The following is a 21,479-nucleotide window of genomic DNA, read 5'->3' on the forward strand; positions in this document are numbered from 1 at the left end:
ATGACTTTGTGATAAATAAAACTTATTTTGAGCTATTTACAGCGTTTTGGGTTTTTGGGAGTTCCAGTTTCCTATAGGAGGGCAAGAAGCAATCCCCTGGGGGAAAGATGCCACGTCCATCCCTCCTTCATTAAGATAATAGCCCACAGGCGCGATGGCACAAAGGCACAATCAAAGCATTCCTAGTAGGCCTGGGTAACAATGGAAACATTTGTTTCTAAAATCGATTTGTATTTGGGGGGTTTTTTTGTTTCGATATTTAAAATAATTACAAAATTTTCCTTTTAAAAAGTTCGATATTTACGAAATTTTGTAAATGGTAAAAAATTAACTAATCAATTTCTGAAACAATAACGAATCGATTCGTTAATGGCGGACGCGACCGCGAAATACGCTAAAAAACCTCCAAAACCTTCTGAAGCTTCCCTCTCCCTCTGTTGTTGACTGTTGGTGTGATATTATAATTTTTTTTCACTAATTAAACCATAAAACTGGCCCAGACATGCGGAAATAATAACGAAACGACCTCAAAACAATAACGAAACAAATACAATATCAAAATACGAAGCATTTACAAAACGTTTTTGAAAATTCATTTTTTTAAATAATTGCTCCAGAATGGTTCGTTATCGTTTTGTAATTGAAAAAATTAACGAATTATTAAGGAATTACGAATTAACGAAACGAAACCGCCCAGCCCTAATTCCTAGTAGACAGCCTCTGCAGAAAAGCCTCCAGAGAAGGAGATTCCACCACACTCCCAGGCAGCCTAGGCCGCTCTCCAGGAAGTTCTTCCTAGTCTTTGCAGTCAACCATTGTTGACAGTCAACCATTGTTGTAACCATTGCTCCCTTGTGCTCTGGACTCTAGAGAAGCAGAAAGTCAGTTTCCCCCCTCTTCTTCCTCTTCCTCTTCCTCTTCCTCTTCCTCCTCAATGAGACATCCTTTCAAATCTTGAAACATGATTCCCAAATGGAAGGACGCTCCTGTGGCTTTGAAATTCTACCGCATCTCCCTTATTCACCTGACATCGCACCATCAGACTTTCACCTCTTTCCAACAAAAAAGTTATTTTTGAAGAGCATTGCTGAAATGGGCAACTGTCCCACTTCACCAAATGTCAGAGCCATCTATGGCCCTAAGTGCAATAAAGAGGAACCAATGTGCCACTAACTGCAGACCCATATACGATGCAACTTTCCCTTCTTGGAAAGAAGTGACGAGCGGAGTGCCATCAGCAGGGTTCCGTCCTGGGCCCGGTCCTGTTCAACATCCTTATTAATGACTTAGATGAAGGGTTAGAAGGCAGGATCATCAAGTTTGTAGATGACACCAAATTGGGAAGGAGAACCAATACTCCAGAGGACAGGAGCAGGATTCAAAACGATCTTGACAGATTAGAGAGATGGTTGGCCAAAACTAACAAAATGAAGTTCAACAGTGACAAATGCAAGATACTCCACTTTGGCAGGAAAAATGAAATCCAAAAATACAGAATGGGGGACAATGCCTGGCTCAATAGTAGTACTTGTGAAAAAGATCTTGGAGTCCTCATGGACAGCAAGTTAAACATGAGCCAACAATGTGATGTGGCAGCAAAAAAAGCCAATGGGATTTTGGGCTGCATCAATAGGAGCATAGTGTCTAGATCTAGAGAAGTCATGCTACCCCTCTATTCCGCCTTGGTTAGACCACACCTGGAATATTGTGTCCAATTCTGGGCACCACAATTGAAGAGAGATATTGACAAGCTGGAATGTGTCCAGAGGAGGGCGAGTAAAATGATCAAGGGTCTGGAGAACAAGCCCCATGAGGAGCGGCTTAAGGAGCTGGGCATGTTTAGCCTAAAGAAGAGAAGGCTGAGAGGAGATATGATAGCCATGTATAAATATGTGAGAGGAAGCCACAGGGAGGAGGGAGCAAGCTTGTTTTCTGCTTCCCTGGAGACTAGGACGCGGAACAATGGCTTCAAACTACAAGAAAGGAGATTCCATCTGAACATGAAGAAGAACTTCCTGACTGTGAGGGCTGTTCAGCAGTGGAACTCTTTGCCCCGGAGTGTGGTGGAGGCTCCTTCTTTGGAGTTTTTTAATCAGAGGCTAGATGGCCATCTGTCAGTGGTGCTTTGAATGCAATATTCCTGGTTCTTGGCAGGGGGTTGGACTGGATGGCCCACGAGGTCTCTTCCAACTCTATGATTCTATGGTTCTTTGCAGTCCTGAATGCAAGCCTTGTCCAACTTCTCCTTTGGCTCGAACGGCATTTGAGATGCGGTCCACATGCGACTTATCGAGCCCCCCATCTGACAGCTGGCCCGTCAGCCGAGGCGGCATGATTCCAATCTGCCATTGCAGCCCGACTTAAACCTTTATCTGCTCTCAGCAACCCTGAGCGCTGAGTGTGCAGAGACGTTATATTAGATTATTAAATCAATGACACTCTGGTTATTAGTCACACTTGTCCGCATTACCTGACATCGTAATGATCTTCTATTTTTACTCTGCTCCTGATAATGTCCCAGGAGCCTGGGAATTATGACCAGAAAATTAATTTCTTTGCATTTGGACAAGAAATAGCATCGGAGGAAATCATCCCACGTCGAAGCCATAAATCCTGATGGAATTGTTTTGAGGGAGAGGGAAGAGCCTCTCAACAAGGAGAGGTGGAAGGCAGTGTTGGGCTCCTGCAGCGCAAGCAAGTCCTGCGCATTCTTCTGGGGTACTGAGCAAAAAGGTGCCATCTATTGGTGGAGGAGGGAGTAAGAATCGGGTCTATTGTAATCCTTGAACTAAGAGTAAACTCGTTGGGGTCCCAAGAATTAAAAAGGAATCCTTCTTCAAAAGCAGGAATGCTTAACTATCTAAATAAATAAAAATGTAATGTTCGTTTGTGGTAGTCACAGAACTCAAAAACCACTGGGGCAATTGGCACCAAATTTGGACACGATACACCTAACAACCCAATGTATGTTCTCCACTAAAAAAACAACGAAAACAAAAAGCAGAAAGGACTTCCGAACTGCATGTCCACAAAGGAGAAACTGCATGTCTACAAAGAGATCCATGACCACGCCCCCTCCTCCTCCTCACGTTAAAGCATGAGGAGCCATGCGTGCGTGCACGCCCCCCCCCCCCCCACACACACACAAGCGAGAGTGGGCACCATGGGAGTGGAGGAGTAGGCTTGCCGCATGGAGCCCTCTCTCTTTCCCTGCTATGCCAGGAGGACGGTCTCCTCCTCCTCCACCTTTCCCTGTTGGAAGAGGCCGGCGGGTGGAGGACGGACTTTCTGTAGACCCTTCTTTCTTTTTTAACTCTTTCCTTTCTGTCTGACCTGCTCGCCTGTCTCCGGCAACACGAGCACATATTTAACACACACACACAGGAGGTAGCTGCCTCTGCCACACTCCACTCGAAAGGACTTCCTTCCCTTCTTTTCTCCCTCCCTTTCTTTCCTTTTCTTCCTTCCTTCCCCTTCCTTTCCACCCCTCCTCCTTCCTTCCTGTCCCTCCCTCCTTCCTTCTCCTTCCTTTCCTTCTTTCCCTCCTTCCCTTCCTTCCTGTCCCTCCTTTCTTCTTCCTTTCCTTCCTTTTCTTCTTTTCCTTCCTCCCTCCCGTCCTTTCCTTCTTCTTTCCCTTTCTTCATTTCCTCACCCTTCATTTCCTTCCCTCCCTCCTTTCCTTCTCCTTCCTTTCTTTCCTTCTTTCCTTCCTGTCTCTCCTTCTTTCTTTTCCTTCCCTTCTTTCCCTCCTTCCTTCCTTTTTACTTTCCTTCTTTCTATGTAAGATATAAATACAATATTTTATATTTTGTTATATAGATTACTATGTAATATGTTACTATTATATATATATATATATATATATATATATATAACAAATTAAATGGAAGGGACAGTCAAGAAGTAACGAGGGAAAGAGAGAAGGAATGAAGGAGGGAAATGGGGAAGGAAAGAAGGAGACAAGGAGGAAGGGAAAGAAGAAAGGAAGGAAGGAAGGAAGGAAAGAAAGAAAGAAGGAGAAGCAAGGAAGGAGAGAAGGAAATAAAGTGAAAGGAAAAGGAGAGGGAAAGAAGGAGAGAAGGAACAAAAGACAGGGAAGGAAGGAAAGAAGGAAGGAAGGAAGGAAGGAAGGAAGGAAGGAAGGAAGGAAGGAAAGAGAGAAGGAAGGATGCAACCAAAGAGCAAAGAAGGGGGGAAAGAAACAGGTAGAGATGGAAGAAAGAAGAGAAATAGGAAGGGAAAGAAATAGAGGAAAGGAAGGAAAGAGGGAGGGAAGTTTGGCCACAGCAACATGTGGTGGGTACAGCTAGTCTATATAAATAAAAATGTAATGTTCATTTGTGGGATTAACAGAACTCAAAAACCACTGGATGTATTGCCGCCAAATATGGCCACAAGACACCTACTAACCCAAGGAGTAACCATCACTCAAAAAATTGATTTTGTCACTTGGGAGCTGTAGTTGCTGGGATTTATAGTTCACCTACAATCCAAGAGCATTCTGAACTCCACCAATGATGGAATTGAACTAAACGTGGCACACAAGACTCCCATGACTAACAAAAAACACTAGAAGGGTTGGGTGGGCATTGACCTTGGGTTTGGGAGTTATAGCACACCTACATCCAGAGAGCACTGTGGATTCAAACAATGATGGATCTGGACCAAACTTGGCACAAATATTCCATATGCCCAACTAGGAACACAGATGGAGCTTGGGGAAAATACGCCTTGACATTTGGGAGTTGAAGTTACTGGGATTTATGGTTTACCTACAATCAAAGAGCATTCTGAACCCCACAAACAATAGTATTGGGGCAAACTTCCCACACAGAACCCTTATGACTAATAGAAAATACTTAAGGCCATCCAGTCCAACTCCCTTCACCAGGGCAAGAAAACATAATCAAATACTCTTAATAATAATAATAATAATAATAATAATAACAATAATAATACACTTTATTTATAACCCGCTACCATCTCCCCAAAGGGGACTCCGTGCGGCTAACATGAGGCCAAGCCCAAAATAATACCCACAAGCATAAAGAAATGACATATATTAGAAACCAACACTTTCTCATTACTTTATTTTCCAGATCACCAGACTGGGCCACAGCAACGCGTGGCAGGGGACGGCTAGTCTATTCTTGGGACCCACTGACATGAGACTAACAAGGCACTGGTGGTCTTCTGTTGCTTTTTTCCATCAAAGTGCATCCACATTGTAGAATTAATGCAGATTGACACCACTTTAAGTGCCATGGATCAATGATATGGAATCCTGGGAGTCGTACATAGTGTTCTGCCAAATAGTGCCAGTGTCTCATCCAACTTCAACCCATTATTCCATAGCATCGAACCACGGCACTTAAAGTGGTGTCTCCAGTGTAGATGCATCCTTAGAGGCATAAGGATCTCATAATGGCATCATGAAACATGCCATAGACTTTGGTTTTAGTTTTCACAAAGGAAAAAAAGTAAAAAGCAAGCATTTGGCTTAATTACAAAGCTGTTGCTTATTGTATACACAAAATTTACTAGAGACCATTAAGAAGAAATTGTCCTGAACTGTTAGATTAAAAGGGGATTCATCAACAGCATTGATTTCCGCGAGTTGTCTGAGATTCCTTGGTAATTAGCATTAGAGTCACGGCTTTGCTCTTTTGATCCTGATTTTAATTACATCGAAACCACTTGTTTCCATCTTTGTGTATGGGTTGAAAGGCTAAGTCAGCGTGGAAGTGGCCTTTTGCCTCTTTGGCAATCATTCCTGATCCTCATTTGGAAATGCTGGGGAATAGCAACAACGGAATGGGAAGATCCCCTTATTGCATCACTCTGGTAATGGAAGCTCATCCATCCATCTTCACTAACACAAAGTGACTTCAATTGCCTAGGAAAGTGAGACATTTGTAGGATAAGATTCCAGATCAAGACTGAGGCTGGACATGTCCATGAGGGTAAGGGACCAGCTATTAGTGTTGGTCAGGGGAATCCTGTGTGCCAAGTTTGGTTCAATTCCCTCATTGGTGGAGTTTAGAATGTCTTCGATTATAGGTGAACTATAAATCCCAGCAATTACAACTCCCAAATGACAAATTTTTTTGAGTGATGGTCACTCCTTGTGTTGTGAAACATTTTGTTGCCAAATTTGGTGTGATTTCGTTCATTGGTTCTTTTGTTTTTAAGGTACTCATTATGCACGGAGCATTTTTATATATATAGATTTAAAGCATTTATATTCTGCCCTTCTCACAATCTGCACAACATACAAACGGCAAACATTCAATGCCGAAGCATATTAGACCATACACATACAAAAGTATTAAAATCACATATTTCGATGTTAAAATCCACTAGTTAAAACTGTTTCAACAACCATATCAAATTTGGTTGGCATACTAAGGGTTCCTATCGCTGCCTCATTGCATAGTCCCAAAGGCTTGGTCCCACAGCCATGTTTTTATCATCCTTCTAAAGGACAAGAGGGAAGGGGCTGGCCTGATCTCATTAGGAAGGGAGTTCCATAGCCAAGGGGCAATTACTGGGAAGGCCCTGTCTCTCGTCTCCACCAAACACGCCTGTGATGGTGGTGGGACCAAGAGCAGGGCCTCCCTAGAAGATCTTAATTGTGGCACCTCAGATTAAGCTTCACCTTGCTCTCAAACACCACCAGACCACGGCTGTAGGATTTATAGTTTATTGTAAAGTTTCCAAAAGAAGGCAAAGGTTAAATCAGTACAAAGTTCCAAAGTTCAGGTAAAATGCATGGTACAGTTCCAGAAATCCTTACAAGAAAATCAAGGTAAACAGGAATCATGAAGCAGGAAGCACAAACCCTGTGCCCAGCAGCTTAGCCCAAAAGCAGCACGAAGTTTTCTCCAAAACAGGAGCATGAAACAGCTAGCAGATAGCCACATTGAAACTGACAGCTAAGAATTGCCCGTGGAAGGCCTAAATACATTTTGCACATCAAAACAATCTAGTTTTCCACAATCTACTTTCTCACTGCTCCCTTGACCTGATGCTGACCTAACTTGGCTGTGATCCGAGAGCTCCGTCTCACGGTTTCGTTATCCCTTTGAAGCAGCACCTGGCTCTCCTCCTTATCAGTTGCATTCCTGTCCTGTGAGAACTGCTTCTCCAACTCAGAAGCAGGCTGAGAAAACTGTGAAAACTGAAAACCATCAGGCTCAGGCCGCTCAGGAGCCTGTTGAACCACAACATTAATATCCATAGTGGTTTATTGTGGGAGATGTGTTCGGACAGGTAAATTGGGCCAGGACTGTTTAGGGCTTTATAGGCCAAAGCCAGCACTTTGAATTGTGCCCGGTAGCAAACTGGCAGCCAGTGGAGCTGGCGTAACATGGGAGTTGTGTGCTCCCTGTACGCTGCTCCAGTTATTAACCTGGCTGCCTCTCGCTGGACTATTTGAAGCTTCCGAGCAGTCTTCAAAGGCAACCTCATGTAGAGGGCGTTGCGGTAATCTAACCTAGATGTAACGAGAGCATGGACCACCGTGGCCAAGTCTGACTTCCCTTTGAGTGACCATGATCTGGAAACAATACACAGCGACACAGTTTGGACTCAATTGAGGTAAGTAAACAAAGGTGGAAAAGGAGAGAGAGAAACTGGGTTTTTTAAAAAAATCGGAAGAACATTGGGAGATTTGTTGGGATTTCTTGCAAAAATAGGGAAGAGTTCAGGCGCATGAATATGCTTAATCTTGAACACATGCCCATCCTGCCAACATGTCCAATTACTCGTAGAGCATCAAGCCTATTTTGGGAAGTGTTTTCGAGCTTCTGAAAGAGGCAGACAAAGTTATAATTAGCTCCCGCAATTAACACTGCTGAAGGATTTGTTTCATCTCGCTGAACAGCTGAGGAAGTGCAGAAGAATATGTGCTTCCTTGTGAAAAATCTCACTTTCAAAATATATCTATAAATATGTGCCTACACTCACCTCTGAGCCTTCGGAGAGTAAACATGTCCAAAATGGAGAGCAAATATTGATATGCCACACAGTCATATTTATACACAATGCAAGTTATTTCTCTACTGCTGACTGCACCAGATTTCTACATTAACAGAGATCTTGAGTAAACAGAGACCTGCAAAAGCAAATCAGCACTTTTTAGAAACCTGCAATGTGCAGATATCATAGGATGGTTCATTAACTCGTGTGTTAGTTTCAGTTTTTTAAATGTTCTGCTGCTTCATCTCATGTTGATCCATCTAGTCCAGTTCAATTGCTCCTCCACGTTTGTGAGTTTAACTCTTACGGATTTGATTAATCTCCTTGCTCTACATAACCTGGGAGTAGTAAGAGGTCAAAATTAAATAGGCTAAGCCTCTTGGGGTCACAAGTAGAGTTTTAGCACCTCACTCTCCAGGTGAGGTATAATTAATGATTAATTGGGATCTGTGTTGTTGAGTGCCTTCAAGTCATTTCAGACTCCAGTTGACCCTAAGACAGCCTACCTACAAAGCTTTCTTGTTGAGCTTTATTCAAAGGGGATTTGCCTTGGTCTTCCTCTGAGGCTGAGAGAGTGGGACTTCCATGCTGTAGTTCAAGGTTCAAACTACTATGCCATGCTTTCCAAACTCTGAATTCCTTCCACCTCTTTTCCCTCACTCCCTTTCTTTTTCCTTGTCTCCTTTCCTCCTTCTTGCCCTCTCTTTTTCTAATCTATCACCCTTTCACTATAAATCCCACAACTGCAACTCCCAAATGTCAAGGTCTTTTTTCCTCAACCCTCTCCAGTATTTTCTGTTGCTCCTGGGAATTGTGTATGCCAAGTTTGGTTCAGTTCAATTGTTGGTGCAGCTCAGAATGCTCTTTTATTGCAAGTGAATATAAATCCCACAACTACAACTGCAACTCCCAAATGTCAGGTTCTATCTTTCCCAACTCCAGCAAAGGATCACCGCCTTGTCGGGGCACTGGAGCTTGAGCACCTCAATGATGTCATGAGCGAAACCGTGAAGGGCCACCCAAGACGGGACGGTTGTGGCAGAGAGGTCAGACCAAGCGTGATCCCTGGGGAAGGCAATGGCAAACCACTCCAGTATCCTTGCCAAGAAAACTAAATGGACCAGTACAACCAGAGATATGTCGGTATGCCATTGGAAGATGGGACTCCCAGGTCGGAAGATGGCCAAAATGCTACTGGGGAGGAGCAGAGGATAAGTTCAACTAGCCCCAGATGTGATGACGCAGCTAGCTCAAAGCCGAAAGGAAGGCTAGCGGCCGACGGTACTGGAGGCGAACGACGAATCCGATGCTCTAAAGATCAACACACCATAGGAACCTGGAATGTAAGATCTATGAGCCAGGGCAAATTGGATGTTGTTATTGGTGAGATGTCAAGACTAAAGATAGACATTCTGGGGGTCAGCGAACTGAAATGGACTGGAATGGGCCACTTCACATCAGATGACCACCAGATCTACTACTGCGGACAAGAGGAACATCGAAGAAATGGAGTAGCCTTCATAATTAATAAGAAATTCGCTAAAGCGGTGCTTGGATACAACCCAAAAAATGACAGAATGATCTCAATTCGAGTGCAAGGAAAGCCTTTCAACATCACAGTGATCCAAATATACGCCCCAACCACAGCTGCTGAAGAAGCAGAAGTAGATCAGTTCTATGAGGATCTGCAGGACCTACTGGATAATACACCAAAAAGAGACATTATTTTCATTACAGGAGACTGGAATGCCAAGGTGGGAAGTCAAATGACAACTGGGATCACAGGCAAGCATGGTCTGGGAGAACAAAATGAAGCGGGACGCAGGCTGGTAGAATTCTGCCAGGAAAACTCGCTGTGTATAACGAATACTCTCTTCCAACAACCTAAAAGACGGCTTTATACATGGACCTCACCAGATGGTCAACACCGAAATCAGATTGACTACATCCTTTGCAGCCAAAGGTGGCGGACATCCATCCAGTCGGTGAAAACAAGACCTGGGGCTGACTGTAGCTCAGATCACGAACTTCTTATTGCCCGATTTAGAATAAAACTAAAGAGATCAGGGAAAATACACAGACCAGTTAGATATGATCTCACTAACATTCCTAGCGAATATACAGTGGAAGTGAAGAACAGATTTGAAGGACTAGATTTAGTAAACAGAGCCCCAGAAGAACTATGGACAGAAGTCTGCGACATTGTTCAGGAGGCGGCAACAAAGTACGTTCCAAAGAAAAAGAAAACCAAGAAGGCAAAATGGTTGTCTGCTGAGACACTGGAAGTAGCCCAAGAAAGGAGGAAAGCAAAAGGAAACAGTGAAAAGGGGAGATATGCCCAGTTAAATGCGCAATTCCAGAGGTTAGCCAGAAGAGATAAGGAACTATTTTTAAATAAGCAATGCATGGAAGTGGAAGAAGACAACAGAATAGGAAGGACAAGAGACCTCTTCCAGAAAATTAGAAACATTGGAGGTAAATTTCAGGCAAAAATTGGTATGATAAGAAACAAAGATGGCAGGGACCTAACAGAAGCTGAAGAGATCAAGAGAAGGTGGCGAGACTATACAGAAGATCTGTATAGGAAGAATAACATTATCGAGGATAGCTTTGACGGTGTGGTGAATGAATTAGAACCAGACATCCTGAGGAGTGAGGTGGAATGGGCCTTAAGAAGCATTGCTAACAACAAGGCAGCAGGAGATGATGGGATCCCAGCTGAACTGTTTAAAATCTTAAAAGATGATGCTGTCAAGGTGATGCATGCCATTTGCCAGCAAATATGGAAAACACAAGAATGGCCATCAGACTGGAAAAAATCAACTTATATCCCCATACCAAAAAAGGGAAATGCGAAAGACTGCTCAAACTTCCGTACAGTGGCCCTTATTTCTCATGCCAGTAAGGTAATGCTCAAGATCCTGCAAGGAAGACTCCAGCAAGACATGGAGCGAGAGTTGCCAGATGTTCAAGCTGGGTTTAGAAAAGGCAGAGGAACAAGAGACCAGATTGCCAATATCCGCTGGATAATGGAGAAAGGCAGGGAGTTTCAGAAAAACATCTACTTCTGCTTCATTGACTATTCTAAAGCCTTTGACTGTGTGGATCATAATAAATTGTGGCAAGTTCTTGGTGGGATGGGCATCCCAAGCCACCTTGTCTCTCTCCTGAGGAATCTATACAAGGACCAAGTAGCAACAGTCAGAACTGACCACGGAACAACAGACTGGTTCAAGATTGGGAAAGGCGTACGGCAAGGCTGCATACTCTCACCCAACCTTTTTAACTTGTATGCAGAACACATCATGCGATGTGCGGGGCTGGATGAATGCAAAGCTGGGGTGAAAATTGCTGGGAGAAACATTAACAACCTCAGATATGCAGATGACACCACTCTGATGGCCGAAAGCGAGGAGGAGCTGAGGAGCCTTCTAATCAAGGTGAAAGAAGAAAGCGCAAAAGCCGGGTTGCAGCTAAACGTCAAAAAAACCAAGATTATGGCAACAAGAATGATTGACAACTGGAAAATAGAGGGAGAAACTGTGGAGGCCGTGACAGACTTTGTATTTCTAGGTGCAAAGATTACTGCAGATGCAGACTGTAGCCAGGAAATCAGAAGACGCTTACTTCTTGGGAGGAGAGCAATGTCCAGTCTCGACAAAATAGTAAAGAGCAGAGACATCAGACTGGCAACAAAGATCCGCCTAGTCAAAGCCATGGTATTCCCTGTAGTCACCTACGGATGTGAGAGCTGGACCTTAGGGAAGGCTGAGCGAAGGAAGATCGATGCTTTTGAGCTGTGGTGTTGGAGGAAAGTTCTGAGAGTGCCTTGGACTGCGAGAAGATCCAACCAGTCCATCCTCCAGGAAATAAAGCCCGACTGCTCACTGGAGGGAAAGATACTAGAGACAAAGTTGAAGTACTTTGGCCACATCATGAGGAGACAGGAAAGCCTAGAGAAGACAATTATGCTGGGGAAAGTGGAAGGCAAAAGGAAGAGGGGCCGACCAAGGGCAAGATGGATGGATGGCATCCTTGAAGCGACAGGACTGACCTTGAGGGAGCTGGGGGTGGTAACGGCCGACAGGGAGCTCTGGCGTAGGCTGGTCCATGAGGTCACAAAGAGTCGGAGACGACTGAACGAATGAACAACAACATCTTTCCCAAGCTCCACCAGTGTTCAAATTTGGGCATATTGAGTATTTGTGCCAAGTTTGGTCCAGATCCAGTCATTTGGATTCACAGTGCTCTCCAGATGTAGGTGAGCTACATCTCCTGATCACTGTCAGTTTTTCCTAACCTACTCCAGTATTTTATGTTGGCCATGGGGATTCTGTGTGCCAAGTTTGCTCCAGGTCAGTACTTCGTGGGGTGTCTCATTATTTATTTATTTATACCCTGCCACAATCTCCCCAAGAGGACTTGGAGCGGCTTACATGAAGCCAAGCAGCAACAACACATCAATAAAACAAAAAACAAAACAAAAAAACAATAAGCAAAAACAATACAATTAATATAACTCACATATAAACATTAACACACAAGGATTAAAAAAACCTATGACCGGGCCAAATGTAATAGTTTAAAATTTAAAAATAAACACTGGGCATGAACAGAGGTAGGATGTGTCTGATAGGAGGGTGTAGCAAGGGAGAGAGCCTATTTCTTTATTTAAGAACCTCTTTGCTCCTATGATGATTCAGTTACTTCTTTTATATTAGCTGGGACTTTCTGTGTGCTGTTTATTCTTTGTACAGGCACTAAGACACACACTTCTGTATAACAAAGTAACACAGTTTATTTATAACTTCTGGCTCCAATCGCTTGTGATTACATTTTGTGTTTTGTTGCAATCTTGAGGCTTACAGTCAATATAATATACTTGGTTTACTTTTCTAAAATAGACTTTCAATGTTTCACATTCACAAACATATTACTTGCTTTACACACTCTTGACTGAGATTATTTTCTGACTAAAGCACCACTGGCTTTCTTTATGTTCCTAAAACTTGATCTCTGTTTTACTAACTGTTTCTATATATATCAGAAATCCTTAACACATCTTCATAACTGCTTATCTCTAACAAGAGTTCCTAACTCTTTTCTCTCACAGAAGTTCCTAACTGTCTCTCACAAACAGGAATTCCTAACTCTCTTCACAAACAGCAATTCCTAACTCACTCTTTTGATTCTCTAACTACCTATTTTTAAACTTTGCTCCGCCCCTTTGGAATGTTTAGCTCTGGTCCTCCTCCAACTGCCATTTTGGCCTAGCAACCAGTTCAAATTCTGGGGTAAGGCTAATCTGCATATGACCAATCGGCTTCCATATGCAAATGAATCCTATCTCTGCTGTTGCTACCCTGTCTGTGCCTATTCTTCCTGTAAGGAAGTAATAATGCCACCAAAAATATGCGAAGAAGTATTAATGCCACCAAATATTGTAAGGTAGTTCCTAAAATGCTAAATTAAACTGCCACCAATATGTATAGAGACGCTGGTATTAAAGTCTCTGTTTGTCCCTATTTGCGTTGTGAGGTAATTTTGGTAGAGTGGACTGCACCGAACGTAAAATCAATGGAGATGAGGCAGATTTAAAATAACAAAGAGAACAAGTTTATTGTTAAACAAAGCTTATTGTTGCAATATAAAGATGTTGAGCTTGGCATATGCTTGATGGTTACAATATGGCTTGGTTGAGATACATTCAGGCTATTGATGTTACAACTTATAAACTCTTTCTTTTAGTGAAGCGCTTTAATATTTCAGTGTTCCGTGTTGTGAATATTTTCACTGTTTGTCCTATACTGGATCAAACCACTGATCTCCAGTCTTCCACTACTGGCGATCCTAAAACCCCTCTGTTAGCTCTTTTAACTCAAGCAACCTAACAGAGTTTTTCCCTTCAGCTCCCTTGCTGAAGAAATATTCACGAACACACTAAAAACTAACTGAGTCTACACTGCTTCACTTCTCAGAGTCCCTAACTGACTCTGCTCCTCTTCTCAGGGTCTCTTCCTCCTGACTGAGCTACCCTCTCAGAGTCCCTAACTGACTCTGCTCCTCTTCTCAGGGTCTCTTCCTCCTGACTGAGCTACCCTCTCAGAGTCCCTAACTGACTCTGCTCCTCTTCTCAGGGTCTCTTCCTCCTGACTGAGCTACCCTCTCAGAGTCCCTAACTGACTCTGCTCCTCTTCTCAGGGTCTCTTCCTCCTGACTGAGCTATCCTCTCAGAGTCCCTAACTGACTCTGCTCCTCTTCTCAGGGTCTCTTCCTCCTGACTGAAACTTAACTGTCACTTTCAAACCTTTTTCTCTTTAAGCTCCGCCCACCTCCTCTTCAGCCTTGTCTCCATGGCAACCTATCCCTCACAGCTAGGCCATAGGCAACCAATGTAAAACACAAATACAGATATAAACACATTATAATAAACACTTTATAACAAACACTTCTGCACACCTTCCCCCCAGAAAAATTATTTTTGGACCATTCTCAATCCCAGAATGGCAAAAATAATTCCACATATTATTCAACAATAAATATATATACACCATTTCTGGAAGGCAAACATATTATGGTTAAATACATTTCAATTACACATACATACAAACCTTTAACCTATGAAATTCTAGATAAGGCGTCCGCAACTATGTTCCGTTTACCTGAAACATGTTTAATTTCAAATATAAAATCCTGTAAACATAAACTCCATCTTAACAATTTGTTATTCGTACCTTTCACATTATCTAGCCATTTTCATTTGTTGACATACTATATTTACTTAAAACTTCCACAACCTCTCTACGCTGTGGTTGGGACAATTCTATGTTCATATCTACCCGATCTAAATTTTTGTACTGTTCACGATCACCCTCCCAAAAAGAAAAGGGACCGGATTCCTCTTCCGAAACAACAAAACATACATTAGCAGACCTTTCAACATAAGGCTTTAACATATTTACATGAACCCGTCTTTCTACATTGGAATGTTCATCGTAAATATCATAGTTTATCTGGTTGTGCTTTCTGATGATCTTCCAGGGTCCAGATCAATCCAATTGAAGTTTGTTGGTTTTGTTGGGAGATAAAAATAAAACTTCATCTCCGATGTTGAAGATCTTTGGTTTAGCAGTAGAATCATAATAGTCTTTTTGTCTCTGCTGAGCCGCAAGTAAATGTTCTTGAGCAATGTCTCTCGCCAGTTGCATTGTTGCTTGAAGATCCTTTAAATACTCCGACACTGGAACTGGATCTATCGCCGGACTTTCCTCCCAATATTCCTTTATCAGGTCTAAGGGACCACGAGCTTTCCTTCCATATAGCAATTCAAATGGACTGTAGCCAGTACTGTCATGAGGGACGGTCCTGTAGGCGAATAACAGTTGTTGCAATTTGACGTCCCAGTCGTATGGCTTCTCTTGACTGTAAGACTTTATCATTTTGACTAAAGTCTTGTTCATATTTTCAACTAGTCCATTTGTTTGTGGGTGGTAAGCTGTTGAAGTCAGGTGTCTGATTCCACATAACTCAAGCAATTTCGACATAAGCCTGGAAGTAAACTGGGTTCCCAAATCCGAAACCAATTCTCTAGGATAACCAGTTCTTCCCCAAATGGATAACAGTGCATTTGCAATCGTTGTTGTCTCGATGTTAGTTAGAGCTACAGCCTCTGGATATCTTGTGGCGTAGTCAATCATGGTTAAAATGTATCTGTAACCACGTCTGCTTGGTTTACAGAGAGGACCCACTATGTCAATGCCTACTCTGTAAAATGGTTCTCCAATTATTGGCATAGGGATCATAGGAGCTTTAACTTTATCCCTTCCAGTACTCAATCTCTGGCAGATGTCACAAGACTGGCAAAACTCTTTGATCTTCTGGAACATGCCAGGCCAATAAAAGTTCTTAGTGATTCTCTTTGTGGTTTTCCTCACACCCAAATGTCCACCTTGAGGGTTTTCGTGTGCCACCCTCATCAGCTGTTCTCTAAAACTTTGAGGCACTACAATTTGACTACATGTCACTGATCCTTCTGTCGACTTCACATTTCTGGTTTCTCGATATAAAACACCATTCTTTAACACAAACTTGGAGGGCTGTTCTTTTGCCGATATTGTGGGGTTTTGAGCCAAAGCGAATAGAGGTTTAAGAGATTCATCGGCTCCTTGTTCCTGCCGAATCTCGTCAACTCCTCCCGTCTTCTTAACAAGCTCAGCAACCGTAGCGCTGGATTCCGGACTCTCATCCCCATCCTGTTGTATGGCAAAACACATGGCTTTTTGATCAGGGCTTTCATGGTTATATTCTTTCTCCTCACACGCCATCCTCCAGTTTTCAATCTCCTTAGCCAAATCATTTCCAATTAAACATCTGTATGGTATGTCAGGACTGACTGCAAAATCCCACATACCCTTACATCCTCCATATTCTATTGGCAAAGTCACTACTGCTGTTGGTATCGCAGGTCCCAACCCTTTTAATCTTATTTCAGAGGTTGGCTGCTGAAATTTCTGAGGTATTATTTCTGGGTGCACTATACACACTTCGGAGCCTGTATCTCGAAGTCCTTTCATGACTTTGTTGTCAATAGAAATGGTTTCTAAGTAATCCTTAGATGGGCTGTTTGACAAGATGAACAAACATTGTTTCTCTTGAGGCTCTGAGCCTGAACTCTCCTTTGACACAGTATCTGGTTCTGCCTTTGGTGTTTCTTTTATTTTATTCACAAATAGGGTTGTTTTCTCTTTTCTTAACAGGGGACATTGATACTTTATATGGTCCCATTCTCCACACTGAAAGCACTTTCTTTTTACCTCAGGAGCAGTTTGTCTTGTTACACTCTGCCTCCTATAGATGGTGTTTTCTAAGTCAGAACCCTTTTCTTGCTGTGGGAGCGTTTGTTGTTGATAAAATGGCTGCCTGTTTGTTCTTTTGTCACTTGGCAGATCTTCCCTTTTGAATCCTTCTTTTAGGGTTGTTATTTGATCTGCCATAACCACTGCCTCTACAATAGTGGATGGTTTGCGATCTTGAATCACCCAGCGAATATCATAAGGCACTAATTGAAAAAACTGTTCCAGCTTTAAAAGTTCTCTCAGCTGTTGAAAATCTTCTACCTCAGACGTCCTCAGCCAACTATCGAACAGTTGAGACAATTTAGAGGCCACCTGAGCAAAACTTTGGGTTTTATCTTTCTTTAAGGTTCTGAACTTAAATCTGTAATATTCAGGAGTCAATCTAAACTCTTGTTGAATCTGTTTCTTAAACAGATCATAGTCTCCATAAGACTCCTCAGGCATCTGTCCATAAATCTGTAAAAGTTTCCCACTTATCTGAGGCCTAAGGTATGTCATCCATTTTTCCTTAGCCACCCCAAAATCTCGACAACATCTCTCAAAAGAGATTAGAAATTTCTCTGGATCATCGTCCTTAGTAAATTTAGGGAATTTCTTCATCAAATCCACTCCAGATCTCCCTTCCTGGATATCACTGGATGTTTGAGACAAAGCTAATCTTTGCTTTTGCAGCTCAAACTCCATTCTCTTCAATTCTAACTCCTGTTCTCTCTCTGTCTTTCTTCCATCTCCAGCTCTCTCTCTCTTTGTCTTTCTTTTGCCTCTATTTCCAATCGTTTCATCTCTAGTTTGTACTTATAAGCCATTTCTGACATGGGCACTGGCTCTGTTTCTGCTTCAGAGCCCGAACTTCCTTCTTGGTCTCCCTCTGTTTCCTCAGCCAGCTTTCTCTGTCGCCTGGTAGCCATATTCCAACAACTTTTACCTCACAACTTATTCCTAAATTAATCTTAAGGCACTCGATCAGTTGTTAAACGAATCCCGCCGCTGCCGCCAAAATATGTAAGGAAGTAATAATGCCACCAAAAATATGCGAAGAAGTATTAATGCCACCAAATATTGTAAGGTAGTTCCTAAAATGCTAAATTAAACTGCCACCAATATGTATAGAGACGCTGGTATTAAAGTCTCTGTTTGTCCCTATTTGCGTTGTGAGGTAATTTTGGTAGAGTGGACTGCACCGAACGTAAAATCAATGGAGATGAGGCAGATTTAAAATAACAAAGAGAACAAGTTTATTGTTAAACAAAGCTTATTGTTGCAATATAAAGATGTTGAGCTTGGCATATGCTTGATGGTTACAATATGGCTTGGTTGAGATACATTCAGGCTATTGATGTTACAACTTATAAACTCTTTCTTTTAGTGAAGCGCTTTAATATTTCAGTGTTCCGTGTTGTGAATATTTTCACTGTTTGTCCTATACTGGATCAAACCACTGATCTCCAGTCTTCCACTACTGGCGATCCTAAAACCCCTCTGTTAGCTCTTTTAACTCAAGCAACCTAACAGAGTTTTTCCCTTCAGCTCCCTTGCTGAAGAAATATTCACGAACACACTAAAAACTAACTGAGTCTACACTGCTTCACTTCTCAGAGTCCCTAACTGACTCTGCTCCTCTTCTCAGGGTCTCTTCCTCCTGACTGAGCTACCCTCTCAGAGTCCCTAACTGACTGCTCCTCTTCTCAGGGTCTCTTCCTCCTGACTGAGCTACCCTCTCAGAGTCCCTAACTGACTCTGCTCCTCTTCTCAGGGTCTCTTCCTCCTGACTGAGCTATCCTCTCAGAGTCCCTAACTGACTCTGCTCCTCTTCTCAGGGTCTCTTCCTCCTGACTGAAACTTAACTGTCACTTTCAAACCTTTTTCTCTTTAAGCTCCGCCCACCTCCTCTTCAGCCTTGTCTCCATGGCAACCTATCCCTCACAGCTAGGCCATAGGCAACCAATTTAAAACACAAATACAGATATAAACACATTATAATAAACACTTTATAACAAACACTTCTGCACACTTCCCTATCTGCCATATGTAAACATAGCTATACACCAAAAATTTACCATAGAGTAGCAATTTCGCTACAGAGGGTTTTAAAAGAAATGAAGGGAGTAGTTAAAGTGCTTCTGAGGACATTTTGCTGGGGATTATTTCCTTATTTCCTTATTCAGGGAAGGCACACTGGAACAGCCACGTTTTCAGGCTCCTCCTAAAGACTGCCAATGTGGGGGCTTGCCTGATATCCTTAGGAAGTGAGTTCCAGAGTCGGGGGGCCACCACAGAGAAGGCCCTCTCCCTTGTCCCCACCAATTGCACCTGTGAAGGGGGCGGGAGCAAGAGCAGGATCTCTCCAGATGATCGAAGAGATAGCGTGGGTTCTGTTTCATCTATTGTAAACCACTTTAATTTTGTGAGAAGGGCAGGTTATAAATCAAATAAATAAATATATTACGGAAGAAGAGAAGGGTCAGTTTCTTTAAAGCCAACTCTGATCCACAAGTTGTTTTGGACTTCAGTTCCCAGAAGCCTCAGCCAGCTTGTCAGGAATTCTGGGATATGAAGTCTGAAAAACCCCAAATGACCAAAGTTTGGGAAGCTCTAAACCTTTTTCAGAATAATCCTTTCTCACTTTTCTCATTCAGTTGAGAATCCCTGAAATGGAAACCAGCCAAGGGAAACATGAGCGATGAGCTTGTGACTTGGTTCCACCGGGACCTCGTTGGCCTTATGGGGAGGAAATTGATTTCACCACACAGCAATCCAATGTCTAGCGTAAATTTGGCCCTATGTAATATGTCAGTTGTTTGCCAGAGGGAGAAGCATCACGAGGAATGGCAGCATATTCACCCCATTAGCTGACACAGTTAATGACTCCTGTGGGATTATGGGCACCATGCCTTTGGGATGGGTCACACACTGCATTACACCACTACATTTCATGGTATATTAGTAACAGTGATTGGTAATATCTTGTGGTGGGAAATTGCAAGCACCCATGTGGGTCTTCAAGGAGGTTATCCCCCTCAGTGAATGCTCTGTTTTGAGCCTCTCTGTCCTACATTTCCCAAAGAGTGATCTTGCCACGGTTGAGCACGGCTACCAATTTGACCTGTCTGAAATTGCTTGTTCTTTCATGGATTGTTACCCAATGGCACCCTCCTAAGAGTGGAAGAACAAGGACAAGGGTATTTTTCAGGAGAGCGAAAGAACACTCTTGGTGTTATGTCATTCCAGCATCCACAAGAACCGCAGGTTCGGAGCCGGCTGAGCCAAGCTCCAAAAACCAAATAAGACATAGACAGATTGAAGGCAAAAGGAACAGAGGCAAGGACAAAAGGGAGGAAGGGGAAAGAGGGAGGGAAGAGGGGAAAAGACAAAAGGGAGGGAAGGAAGGATGGAAGTGTGGAAGGAAATGAAGGGAGGAAAGGAGAAAGGAAGGAAAAGGAGAAGGAAGGGCAAAAATAAGGATGGAAGGAAGGAAAGGATGAAGGAAAGAGAAGGAAGGAAAGACAAAAGGGGAGGAAGGGAGGAGAAAGAGGGGGACGGGGAAGAAAGGGAAAGATGGAAGGATGAAAGGGTGGAAGGAAAGGATGAAAGGAGAAAACGGGAGGGAAGGAGGAAGGAAAGAGAGAAGGAAGGACGGAAGGGTGGAAGGAAATGGAAGAAGGGAAGTGTTGGGGTTCAGCCTCCGTGTGAACCTGAACCTGATTCTTTGATTGCATTTCCTGATGCAACTGTACAGGCTACTGAACATGTATTTTTCCCTGATGGTTTGGAAACTGTTGATTCTGAGGGCAGTGGCTGGGAAAGTGAAACTACACATTTCAGAATCAAGCGGTGATAACTCTCCAGAGGAGCTAACACCTGCCTTTTTTAATGAGGATAGAAAAGGGCAGATTTGGAAAAACAGGAGTGAATCACAGAGTCTGTGAAGGTCAAGTAGATTAAAGGAAAACGAGGCTTCCAAGCCTGGAGGTGTGTCCCGAAACAGTTTCTTTAGTTTTAACTGTCTCCCCCCGGGCTGTCTCGTTAGATCAAGCATCGTTTAGACTGAGGCATTACCTTGGCAGATTTCCCGTTTCCCGTGGCCTGCATTCCCAGAGGTTTCTAGTTTCCAAGTACGGTTAGTGAAATGCTAACAGGTTCCAGGTTTTTATAGTGTTGCTTTTGGAATTTTGATCTAGTTCAGAGATATTCCTGACTGCTGAGTTTTACTATGGCTTTTTGACTTTGCATTTTCCTCTATTTTGTAACCATTTTTCATCAATAAAAAAGGATTGTTTTTCCCACAGTCAAGTGTGCTGGATTTAATCTTATGGTCATGGTCTCGTTTCCTGATCTGGGTTGCAACAGTAAGGGAGGGAGGGAGTAAAGAGAAAAAGGAAGGAAGGAGAAAGATTGAGAGAGGGGAGGAAGGAAGGAAGGAAGGAAGGAAGGAAGGAAGGAAGGAAGGAAGGACAGACAAAGGGATGGAAGGGAAGGAGAAGGAGGAAGGCAAGAGAGAAGTGAGGAAAAATGGGATGGCGAGAGAGAGGAGGGCCTGGGTCTGCCCATACCTGATTTACAAACTGGTTGGCTGTGCCATCCACCACCGTTGCTGATCGACAGGTCTGGTGAGAATTTTAACAAACTGTCATTGCTCAGTTTGAA

The 21,479-nt window shown here is 42.9% G+C and overlaps 1 long non-coding RNA gene across 1 annotated transcript in view; it reads right to left on the reverse strand.

Annotated features, from left to right (window-relative positions):
• LOC137097634 (uncharacterized) overlaps positions 1-20,566 on the reverse strand; it is a 457,703-nt gene extending 437,137 nt beyond the window's left edge. Inside the window, exon 1 of the long non-coding RNA XR_010910318.1 lies at positions 20,528-20,566. This is a non-coding gene — a long non-coding RNA (uncharacterized lncRNA). The remainder of the gene's footprint in view (positions 1-20,527) is intronic.
• Between the last annotated feature and the right edge of the window lie 913 nt (positions 20,567-21,479).

This window comes from Anolis sagrei, chromosome 10 (assembly GCF_037176765.1).
Source record: "Anolis sagrei isolate rAnoSag1 chromosome 10, rAnoSag1.mat, whole genome shotgun sequence".
In the NCBI taxonomy this organism is placed as follows: Eukaryota; Metazoa; Chordata; class Lepidosauria; order Squamata; family Dactyloidae; genus Anolis; species Anolis sagrei.